Source organism: Herpailurus yagouaroundi, unplaced genomic scaffold, assembly GCF_014898765.1.
Source record: "Herpailurus yagouaroundi ecotype Mexico unplaced genomic scaffold, PumYag 166, whole genome shotgun sequence".
Classification (NCBI taxonomy): Eukaryota; Metazoa; Chordata; class Mammalia; order Carnivora; family Felidae; genus Herpailurus; species Herpailurus yagouaroundi.
The window spans coordinates 29,474,187-29,486,495 of NW_024412407.1; positions in this window are offsets into that span (position 1 = coordinate 29,474,187).

Here is a 12,309-nt window from a genome sequence, read left to right on the forward strand (position 1 = left end):
ATCCTGGCTGCACCACTGATTAGTGGAGATCTTGCCTCAGTTTCCTCATCTGTAAAAATGCAGAACTGGTAAGGCCTATCTCATAAGGTTGTTAAGATAATGATTTAAGCATTAATAAATAGAAAGCATTCAGAACAATGACAGACACATCATAAGTGATCATTTGTAATATTCATCTTGTAGCCTTGTTCTTCTGTTCTGGAATATTCTGGTCTCCTTTTTCTTGGTTCACTCCTCGTTCTGGAGAAGCACATCCACTGGTAAAGTGTTTCTCAAACTTTAGCTTGTATCTAAAGGGCTCATTAGGACATAGACTGTAGTGTGAGGTCTCAGAATTTGCATTTATAAACAAGGGTCCTAGTGATGCTTTGGCACTTTCCTGAAAAAGAACATTCAGGAGATAAAACATCTGAGACTTTGCTATCTTTTTTTTTTTTTTTTTTTTTATTTATTTTTGAGAAAGAGAGAAAACACAAGTGGGAGGGGCAAAGAGAGAGGGGGACAGAGGATCCGAAGCAGGCTCTGTGCTGACAGCAGAGAGCCTGATGCAGGGCCGAACTCACAAACCAGGAAGATCATGACCTGAGCCAAAACCAAGAGTCAGATGCTTAACCAACTCAGCCACCCAGGTGCCCCCTAAGTAACACCTTTTATCTGTGACAGCTCCCACATGTTCACAGAATTGCCAGAGTAGGGATTAGCCCAGCTGCCTGCACACACTGCCTAGTACTATCCCAACTCCCACTGCCTTCCACTCTGCAAAGAATGAAAGGACAGCTGGGAAGTAGAAGGATAGTTATGTCAGTTAAGTCGGACGCTCAACTGACTGAGCCACCCAGGCGCCCAGAGATCTTGCTTATCTTAAAATGTCTTTATTCTGTTATCACACTTGCTCAATAATTTGAATGGGTTAGAATTCTAAGTTGCAAATGATTTTCTTTTGGAATTTTGACTGCACTGTAACTTTCAGAGCTGTTAATCAGCCAATATCGTTTTCATTCCCGATCACTTCGTATGTGGTCTGCTTTTTCTCTCTAGAAGCTTTTAGGACTTTTTTTTTTTTTTTTTTTTTTTTTTTAATTTATTCCTGATATCCTGAAGTTTTTCTATAATATGCTTTGGTGTGTGTATGTGTGTTTTAACTGGGTTGGGTCATCACCGGGCACCTGGGCTCCTTCAATCTGAAAAGTTACCTCTTTTAGTTCTGGGGACTTTCTTGGTGTTTTCTCTTTGATAATTTCCTCTTTGTTCCCCAATCCTGGAAATTTTATCACTTGAATGTTGAACTTCCGTGCTGATTTTCTTCTTCTCAACTTCTTTATATATATTTTTTTACTTATTGGTGGTTTTATTTCCTTTTGGGCAATTTCAAGTTTATCTTTTTAACACTTTTATTCACATTTTATTTCTATCATATTTAAATTCTAGGAGTGCTTCTTTTCTGAGTAATACTTTTAAGAAAGCCTCCTGTTTTCATTTCATGGATTTGTAGTAGTTTCTCCTCTCTACTTGAGGGTACTAGAGTTTTGTTTATGACATTATCTTTTGCTTGTTGTGCTCTATGTCATCCACTGTTCCTATTTTGGCCTCTACTTTCATATTAAAAGCCTTCATCATGCCCAGTGATCCTTGACTGTCTTTTTATATTTAACAGTAAGGGACCAGAAAGATGTTGGAAGGCTCTGTGTGTGGCCACAGGGCTTGTTGGATGATTAGGACCAAACCTGGCTTTTTCTAGAGCTGTCAGCCTCTGTGGGTCCTTTTTCTCTTGGGTTGGTCGGTTTCTCTTGAGAGTGATTCTCTTATCTCCTGTTTGAGGTTTATACTCCAGGCTGCCAGATTCTGGGAACAAATGGGTAAAGGCATTGAAGATTTTGCCGTGCAGACCGGAGATTTTTCACTTAATCCTGGTTTTCATCCTGGCACACATCTCCTGCCTCCAGTTCTGCCTGTTGTCAAGTTCATATTCCTTTTGATTCAATTTCACCAAAGATGAAACCTCCAGTCTTCTGCTGGAGTTAGTGACAGGTAGGCTCCTAGTTGCAGGGAGCTGGGTGGTTGATTTAGAGATTTAATTGATTTTTATATCAGACTTTCAAAAAGTAGTCCTGCTTTCACTCCACTTGAACTCCACTCCTTCTTCTTCCAGAGGTGCTTTGCTTCTCCAATTGCTGAGACCTTCTGGGGTTTGTGGGGAAATCCATTTACCCGACTTTCTGTTTTCCTTTGATTTGTCATTCAGCTACCTGCTTCTTGTTCTCAAAACATTGTCACTATTTCTGTGATCATTTCTTATGTATTCTTGTTCTTAAGTATTTATACATTTTGTTAGGGGGCAAAGAAGTATATTTAACAGATTTTTTTCTGTGTTTTCAAAATAGATCGAGAAATATATGTATCCTTACACATGAAATCTGATCATTGAAATACCTTCTTAACTGTAACGGTTCTTAAACGAAGCAAGGACAAAATATACAACAAGAAAAAAAAAATGTGAATGGTGAATATAGGCACCAGGAAGCAGAAGAAACTTGGCCTTACTATGAAGAAAGAAACGAAATTAAGAGAAAAATATATCCTTGGAGCTAATTGGTTGGTTTATTTTCTATACCACCTACTTGTTCAAACTAAAAATTTTGAATTCACCCTTAAAATGCCTTCTTTTTCACCTTCGTATCCAACTTTTCCCTAAATTTGACTTATTTTTCTTCGATTTATTTTTCTCATTGCTCCGAACTTAGTCCAGATCCTTTGCTATCCCTTACATACACTGGAGACCTCTATACACTAATAGCTTCTGTGATGGTTAACTTTATTGTTAACTTGGCTGGGCCACAAGTTACCCAAATATTTGGTCAAACATTATTCTCAATGTTTCTGGGAGGGTGTTTTGGATGAGATTACCACTTAAGTGAGTGGATTTTGAGTAAAACCGATTCCCCTCCATAGTGTGGGTGGGCCTCAACCAATCAGTTGAAGGCCTGAGTAAACAAAAACTGGCCTCCCTTGAGCCAAGAGAAAACTTTCAGCAAACTGCTTTGGACTTTGACTGCAACATTGAAGGACTTCCTGGTGCTACAGCAGACAGCTTTTGGACCAGAACTGAGGCATCAGCTCTCCTGAGTCTCTAGCCTATCAGCCCAACCTGCAGATTTTAGACTTGTTATCTTCCATAATCATGTGAACCAATTGCTTAAAATAAACCTCTTTTTATAATGTGCACACCTTCTATTGGTTCTGTTTCTCTGGAGAACCCTAATACAACCTCCTTCTTGACTTCAATTTCATCCTTATTCTTATGCATTCCCCAAATTGCAATATTCAAGTGTCTTTTAAAACTCAAATAGGATACTTTCACTTAGGTGTTTAAAAGATCTTCAGTGTCTTCTCTAGAAGACAACCTTTTTCAAGGCTTTAAGCTGTATTTCCAACTTTATCCCTAGCCCCTCATTGGTGAAATGCACTATGGCCTTTCCTCCTCTGTTCTTTTTGAATGCATGATTTCTTTTGGAAATGTCCTCCCTCATTTGCATCTGGAAAATTGGTCTTCTTTTAAAAAATGTTTCTTTTAATGTTTATTTTTTTTTATTTTTGAGGGGGGGGGAGGGGCAGAGAGAGAGAGAGAGAGAGAGAGAGACAGAATCTGCAACAGGCTCCAGTCTCTGAGCTGTCAGCACAGAGCCCAATGCAGGGCTCAAACTCACAGACCATGAAATCATTACCTGAGCCGAAGTAGGATGCTTAACCACCTGAGCCACCTAGGCGCCTCCAAAATTAGTCTTCTTTTGAGTCCTGGCCCATGTGTCACTCATATGAAGTGTTAGTAAGGACTTTTCTCTTTCCCAGTCAAGTTAAGGGCTTCTTTTTCTAGCTCCACAAGACCTCTACCATAGTATATGTGCAAAGAAATGCAACCAAAATCAATCATATTGCATTGTGATTATTTGTTTATGTTTCTCTTTCTCATTAGAATCCAGACTCTAAGGAGGCTACTACATAGGAGGTATGCCATGACCATTTATTTAGTTACTATTACTAAAACTGTACCTGAGATTCTGTCAGCATTTTTTTTTATTGTAGCTGGAAGGTGAATGAAAAAGAATATGAAGTGAATTCACTGCAATTGAGCTGAAAAATGTTTTTAAATGTTTAATTTTTTTAAATCCAAGTTAGTTTTTGAACTGAAATTTTAATTCTGTATATCACAGCTGACATGATAAAGGTGAAAACTGTTCTGTATTTTCTGGTACAATTTTTCCCCTCCCTGCCTTCAGGTGGGGGGCTGCCCTCATTAGGTCCCACCTTTTTTTTTTTTTTTTTTTTTTTTTTTCGTGGTTTCGGGTCTTACATTTAAGCCTTTTTTTTTTTTTATTTATATATGAAATTTATTGTCAAATTGGTTTCCATACAACACCCAGTGCTCATCCCAAAAGGTGCCCTCCTCAATACCCATCACCCACCCTCTCCTCCCTCCCACCCCCCATCAACCCTCAGTTTGCTCTCAGTTCTCAACAGTCTCTTATGCTTTGGCTCTCTCCCACTCTAACCTCTTTTTTTTTTTTTTTTTTCCTTCCCCTCCCCCATGGGTTCCTGTTAAGTTTCTCAGGATCCACATAAGAGTGAAACCATATGGTATCTGTCTTTCTCTGTAAACCACAATTTCTTTATCCATTCATCAGTTGATGGACATTTAGGCTCTTTCCATAATTTGGCTATTGTTGAGAGTGCTGCTATGAACATTGGGGTACAAGTGCCCCTATGCATCAGTACTCCTGTGTCCCTTGGATAAATTCCTAGCAGTGCTATTGCTGGGTCATAGGGTAGGTCTATTTTTAATTTTCTGAGGAACCTCCACACTGCTTTCCAGAGCGGCTGCACCAATTTGCATTCCCACCAACAGTGCAAGAGGGTTCCCGTTTCTCCACATCCTCTCCAGCATCTATAGTCTCCTGATTTGTTCATTTTGGCCACTCTGACTGGTGTGAGGTGATACCTGAGTGTGGTTTTGATTTGTATTTCCCTGATAAGGAGCGACGCTGAACATCTTTTCATGTGCCTGTTGGCCATCCGGATGTCTTCTTTAGAGAAGTGTCTATTCATGTTTTCTGCCCATTTCTTCACTGGGTTATTTGCTTTTCGGGTGTGGAGTTTGGTGAGCTCTTTCTAGATTTTGGATACTAGCCCTTTGTCTGATATGTCATTTGCAAATATCTTTTCCCATTCCGTTGGTTGCCTTTTAGTTTTGTTGGTTGTTTCCTTTGCTGTGCAGAAGCTTTTTATCTTCATAAGGTCCCAGTAATTCACTTTTGCTTTTAATTCCCTTGCCTTTGGGGATGTGCCGAGTAAGAGATTGCTACGGCTGAGGTCAGAGAGGTCTTTTCCTGCTTTCTCCTCTAGGGTTTTGATGGTTTCCTGTCTCACATTCAGGTCCTTTATCCATTTTGAGTTGATTTTTGTGCATGGTGTGAGAAAGTGGTCTAGTTTCAACCTTCTGCATGTTGCTGTCCAGTTCTCCCAGCACCATTTGTTAAAGAGACTGTCTTTTTTCCATTGGATGTTCTTTCCTGCTTTGTCAAAGATGAGTTGGCCATACGTTTGTGGGTCTAGTTCTGGGGTTTCTATTCTATTCCATTGGTCTATGTGTCTGTTTTTGTGCCACCACCTTTTTGTTTTTACTCCTGACTTAATGTTCTAATTGTCGTAGTGTTCTCATAGTGTCTATTGTATGGAAGCCTCCACCTTTTTTGGAAATTGGTAGTTCATAAATAATGAATAGCCTGAGCCAGTATATTGTTTATGTTCCCAAGAGACTTTACTAGTTGTTTTTTTGCGTTTGTGAGACTTTAAATGATATTAAAAAAAAAAAAGACGCAAACGAAAAAGATCAAACATGAAGGGAGTATAAATGAACTGCTACTTCCTTCTGTCTTTCCCAGAGCCGACCTCTCCCCACGATGGAGACACATCCTTAGGACTCCGGAAGTTAGAAGAAATACTATCAAGCTGGCTCTTGAAGTTACCCTCACTTGGCCCCAGTTTTCACAGTGAGAGCCGAGTTGATGAACCGAGTTGATCTCCGGCTTCAGAGCTCAGAGGGGATGGATGCCTAGCTCGGCCTCCGTGTGTTTTATCTGACTCTGATTTCCAGCACAGACGGGTTTCCTTTCACCACACAGGGTTTTACCTTTAGAACTCTTCTTCCTGACCTCACGAAGTTTCTTGCTTCTTTGTTGACTTCCCTGACATTTCTGATTTTTTTTCCTTCAAATTCAAGTTAAAGTTTCAGCCTTTTGTGACTCAGTTCTTAGGGCAGCAGCTGTGCAAACGAGGCCTTTTCTTTGTTGCTAGTGGCTGAGCCTGGAACAGAAGGGGAGAAGATGTCAACTTCTCTATTAAGGCAGATCCTCCTTTGTTTATTTTAGGGAACCACTCCCTCTCTTTTAATGCTTGATTTTTTTTTTTCTTTTAAAGTTCTTCTGGGATTATTGGATTCAGTGAGTTTCAAGATTCTCCTTTAATCCCACCATCTTCTTCCTAATCTTTTCAAAATTGTGTTATGGAGTCACAGGTTCACCTGAGGAACGAGGAATGAATGTAAATTTACAGCAGGGCCCATCCAGCAAATAATTCTTTTGTGTAGGGATTCTAAGACCTTTTTCTTTACTAATAGGTATGCAGGATAAAGCTTTTCTCTTAAGACAAGGCTGAATGGGAAGCAATAAAAGGAACCTAACACAGCAACAGAGCAGCAACAACAAAAAAAGATGTCTTTTTATAGTTTCCAGAAAACCAAAGTCCAAGCTTCCGAAAGAATATTGGAGTCTTGTTAGTTTACGTCTGTTGTGGTCAGAGTTGATAGCAACCAGTTTCTCTCCCCAACTTGAGTTGTACAATGAATATCTCTATTCAGTATCATCCCAAGAAACAATGAAAAGCGGCCTCATGGCTGGGAGAATAATCATCCGAGGAAACTTGACATTCAGTATGTTTTTGATTAATTATTCCTCTAAAATAGAAGCATGCGGTAAAAGTTTGGGTTCAAATTTTGTATTCTTCCCCACCCTGCCTCTAACATTCCCAGTCGGGCTGGTATTGTTTCACGAACTGTTTCTCTCGGTATCAGTTTTTCCCGCGAGCGAGAAATTTAAGTTCTTATTTAGAGAAAGAAAAGCAATCTACTTCATGCGACACCTTGTAAATGGTAATTTTATTGGATGTAAGTGAAATAGGTAAATAGTTTCGTGTCCCTTTTATTGTTATGGACTCTAGATGCTGAGAAAGGGGTTGTTTTGGTCAGCACTTTGTAAATCTTTTCTTCCTCCTACTTAAAGGGACACTCAATAGGTGGAGAAACAAAAGCCCTGCAGGTGGCCCCATGCAGAGACTCAGCCAAATGGAGATCAGCATGCAGAAATAGCATAACAAAGCTATGGAGGTGGCCTTGATGAGCGAGGGGTTATTTTCGAAGATCAAGCGTAAGGATGCAGCTGTTTTCTGGCGAGGTATTGGCTATTCTCCAAAAAAGGAAGAGAAGGAAAAGTTTATACATATGATGAAAAGTTCATGTGGGTTATAAAAATTTGCTACTTTCCCTCAGAATCACACCAATATCACCAGGTAGAATAAACATCGCCTGTTACTCATGCAAAATAAGATAATTATTATCATCTATGGGGTTATTTACTATGTGCCTAGTACAATGCCAGGCACAATATGTGCATTATCTGACTTAATCCTGACCATTAATATTAGTTTCATTTTATAAGGGAGAAAATGATCTCAGTGAGGTTAGGAGACTTGTCCTGTGGGGTGCAGCTAATTAAGAGTATATGCACCCCTTTGACATATTCTGTACATTGAAACCCTCCTTTATAAGAACCCAATGATTTAGCAATAAATCTTGTATTCACTTTATTTGAGAACCTGTTGTTTGAGAGCAGACATTTTATTTTTTAATGTTTATTTTTGAGAGAGAGATAGAGAGACAGAGAGAGAACCAGTGGGAGAGGAGCAGAGAGGGAGACACGGAATCTGAAGCAGGCTCCAGGCTCTGAGATGTCAGCACAGAGCCGTTGTTATAGGCCAACCATTCTTTCAATGTAATAATTGTATATTGTATGTCTACTCTGCCATGCTCTGTTAAAACAGGTGCTGGCGATATAGCAGTTAATGATAGTGCATCAATTGTAAATAGAACTATGTAATTATTGCACTATGCACATGAAAGTGACTTTTGACTTTGTAAACTTTTTTTTTGAACAACACATACAAGGGATCTTCAAATTGGCCTCAGCCCAATTGCATTTCATATTACCTTCCAAACTCAGAATGGATAAGGATCCTGACGTGTAAGGTAGGGATTGGGATACATCTAACTCAATAATGTCCACATTTCCACTAGATTTCCTCTTGTGGAGTTTAGTATTAGCCCATAGAGTAAGAATATGGGAAAGTGGTTCCTTTTAAAAATGGAAAATGTGTCTATTAATCACCTTGATAGGAATTGCTTTTGCTAATCTTCTCTGTCGAGAAGAATTTTCAACGTTTATTTATTTTTGGGATAGAGAGAGACAGAGCATGAACGGGGGAGGAGCAGAGAGAGAGGGAGACACAGAATCGGAAACAGGCTCCAGGCTCCGAGCCACCAGCCCAGAGCCCGACGCAGGGCTCGAACTCACGGACCGCGAGATCGTGACCTGGCTGAAATCGGACGCTTAACCGACTGCGCCACCCAGGCGCCCCATGTCGAGAAGAATTTTCAAAAGCAGGTAAGGACTTATTTATTAGCAAATTCGCTGATAGGTAAATTTTTGTTTTATTTTGTAGTAATAGGTAAGATTTAAGCTTGAATGGAAAGGAAAAAGTTTTGATGAATTTTTTACAGTTTTGCCAATGCCTTTTTCCTTTGTTGGTACCACTATACAAAAAAGATGACCTTTTCTAAGTGATGGTTTGCATTAGGGAGAAACACAAAATCTTTTGGAAGTGAGATTGTTTTTAATATGCAAGAGATTTTTGAATTACTGCAGAGTGCAAAGCCTGGAGCAGAAAGAAGTTCTTAATTGATAATGTACCCAGTAGGGAGCTTATCCATTTAGGTATAACATTTCAGAGGCCACTGGGAGAAGGGGGGATGGGGAGTGGAGGGCGGGAGGGGTTGGGAGAAGAAAGAATGCTTTTGAAACTCTGAGTACTTAGGTGAAAAATGATGCCATATATTTGGCATATGTCTCTTCCTGAACCTGTTTTTAAAAAGGGAACAATATACAATAAAAGATTTGGAATAATGTCACAACGTATTAAAGCCACACGTAAAATACCGAGAAAATGCAGGGAATTAAAACCATAAAGGCTCATTTCTTGCTAGGACAAATACCTTCTCCAAAATGTATCTGAAAATCATCAGGAACTCAACAGAGACAGTGAATTCAATGATCCACTGAATCAAAGAGGCTGCAGTGATTACTTTTAACTAATTCTTTGTTTAGATTAAATTGAACAAACAGCCTTCCTAGGCAGTTTTGATATTGGACTATTTTTTCACTAGAAGAACATAGACTAATCGATAACTCTTATTTAAGTTATTAGGACTGCTTGAGAAATTTACATAATCAAAGGAAAGACCTCCGGAATTTGAAGAGCTGTGCCACTAACAATAGCCACACATGTAACTGTTTAACAAAGTACACCACATGGGTGCATTAAACTGTCTGACATAAATCAATACATATTTGGTAGTCATTGGTTAGTTCTTTTAAACTCTCCTGGCTAACCTTCCATATCTTCCTATGTCCGCATTCCAATAAAGGAGGCTATTACTGACTTAAAGGCCATTTGAATCAAATAGTAGGCCATTCTGCCATTTTTTGCAACTTGCCAAAAACATGAAAACTTTATTGTTTTCAGGGACTATTTGTATCCATTAGGGTACATAAATTGAAGACTTCACAATAAAATGATGCAAACTAGAAAGTTGCTTATTTCTCTCTTTGCTGATAGTCCCGAGGCAGATGAGCTGACCAGGGCAAGTAGACAGCTGTGTTTCACAAAGTCATGCAGGGACCCAGGTTCCTCCCATCTTTGGATTATACCCTCCCTTAGGGTGGCTCATCACCACCATATCTGTGCTCCAACCACCAGGAGGCAAAAGATGAAGTACAGGGCAAGCTGAAGCTGATTCCTTTTAAAGTTATGACGATATTGAACTTCACCTGAGCCCCGTGATCCTGGAAAACAGCAGTGGTTAAAGAACAACCCCCCCACCCCCACCCCCTTTGTGTTCTGGGAAACAGCTTATGACAGAGAACGACCCTTACTTAGATAAGACTCAGGGATGCCCCTCTCGTTTACATATGACAAGGCCAGACACCGACCCTTCAAATTCCCATTCTTTGCTTTCCAAATGATTAGCTGAATTGTTTTGTCTCCACTGATCAATGGGAACAAAATGCTTGTTAGCCAAGCTTTGATTAAGATTTTCTCTGTCCCCAGGGCTCCTGAACTTTGGCCTGCCCTCAGCCTGAGGCAGCATACAGCCTCTCCTTAAGGGTCTCTCTCAGCAAATAGGCTGGCTGCAGGGCAAAACGTTTTTTGACCAATTGTCTGACCTTGACACATTTTCATCTGATTTCTCTACACCCAGTTCTTTCTAGCCTTCTTTACTCCTCTCTGTGGAGGAAACTCATGTTGCCTGACACTTGCAGATCTCCTGGTCAGAGTGTCCTCTTACTACGATCTTCCTCCTGAACCCTTTGCAATAATCTTTTCGAGAAGAGTCTAGATTTGTTATTTCCACTGGTTGGAACCTGGCTGCAAAGAGGGCAGGGAAGTGTAGTGTCTAGCTGAACAGCTAAACCCAGCTACAACTCGGGGGTTCTGTTATGAAAAAGAAGAAAGGGATAATAGATATTAGAGGACAATTCCCAATATCTGCCACGCTCTTCATAAAGTCAGCCACAATTGGTAGTTCTACAATCTCTTCTCTCAGACTGTCTGATAGTTTTGCTCAAAATAGATGACCTAGAATCTAGCTGTCCTGTGCCACCTTGGTTTTCCCTCACTTTTGCTGAACTCCTCTGCTGTATTTCTGAAAATGTGTCAAGATGGTCTTCCTTCCAGGCAAAATGCTTCTCCAATTCACCCTAGGACTTAACCTAATCCAACTTTGGAAAATGTATTTTCGTGGAAAGAGAAAGGCTTTATTTAGCAGGACCATTGTGTATGATTGTACAGGTTGAACTGCCTATCAGGCCATCCTGGTCTTTAGAAATGGATGATATATAATCCTGGCTCTGTCAGTTACTACCTTACTGGCTGAGGACCTCGAAACAAGGAATGTGACCTCATGAGGATTTGTTTCCTTATCAAAAAATCAAGAATATTTAAGACCTACCTTGTAGAATTACTGCAATAATTAGAGATAAAATTCATAAAACATCTAGTCTAGTGCCTAGCCATTGGCATATGCTCAATAAACAGTGGATGCCATGTTAACTATTGGATCAAGCTCTGCTTTGGAATTCTCCAATCACATCTTGTCTTCCAGATGCTTCCTCATTTCTGTTGCTCACCCTAGTCTGGTTCCAGTCTGGTCCCAGAGGAGTCTTGCCAGGCAGCATACCCTGTTGCTGTTTTCAGTGGTTTGCTCCTCCTCTTCTCTGCTGTCAGAATTGCCTAATCTGTGTTTCATTACTTTAAGGATTAGTTTTCTGGCTTTAGACATAGAATCCCCTTTAAAAAAGCAATTCTGGGACTACAACAGATAAGATGACTTGGATCTTTGGTTGTTTCAAACTGTATCATGCTGAGCTATTGGACATTGAAATTACCCTGTGATATCTTCTCAACTATTCTCCTGTTACCTATTTTCTGTGCATATGAATTGCATTGCTTTCCCTTGTTGAGAAAAATCCCACAAAGGTGTTTAAGTAGCCAGAATAAATTACTTACCTTGGAAGCCTGCATTTTGATGGGATATGCATCAAGTGGTGATTGAGATTAGTTACAGAATCTACTCCTTGACAGGGAGAACCACAGAGTCACTCACACTCTTTCGTGGCTGAGGAGTGTTTGTGGGTGAATGCACCTGCATTCTTATTTCAGGTATATAGGGTTTTTAAATTCAGATTTTCAAGTCATACTGTGTGCTTCCTTGGATGTGCTTTTGGTAGAAATCTTTAGAAGCTTTAAAATTCTGGCAGTAGATTAGTTGTTTTTCTGAGAATAATCTTTACTCTTTGAGTTCTTACCAAATTCAGCCTTAATAATTATGTAACCAAGTATTCCATACCATCTGTTGGTGTTGTTTAC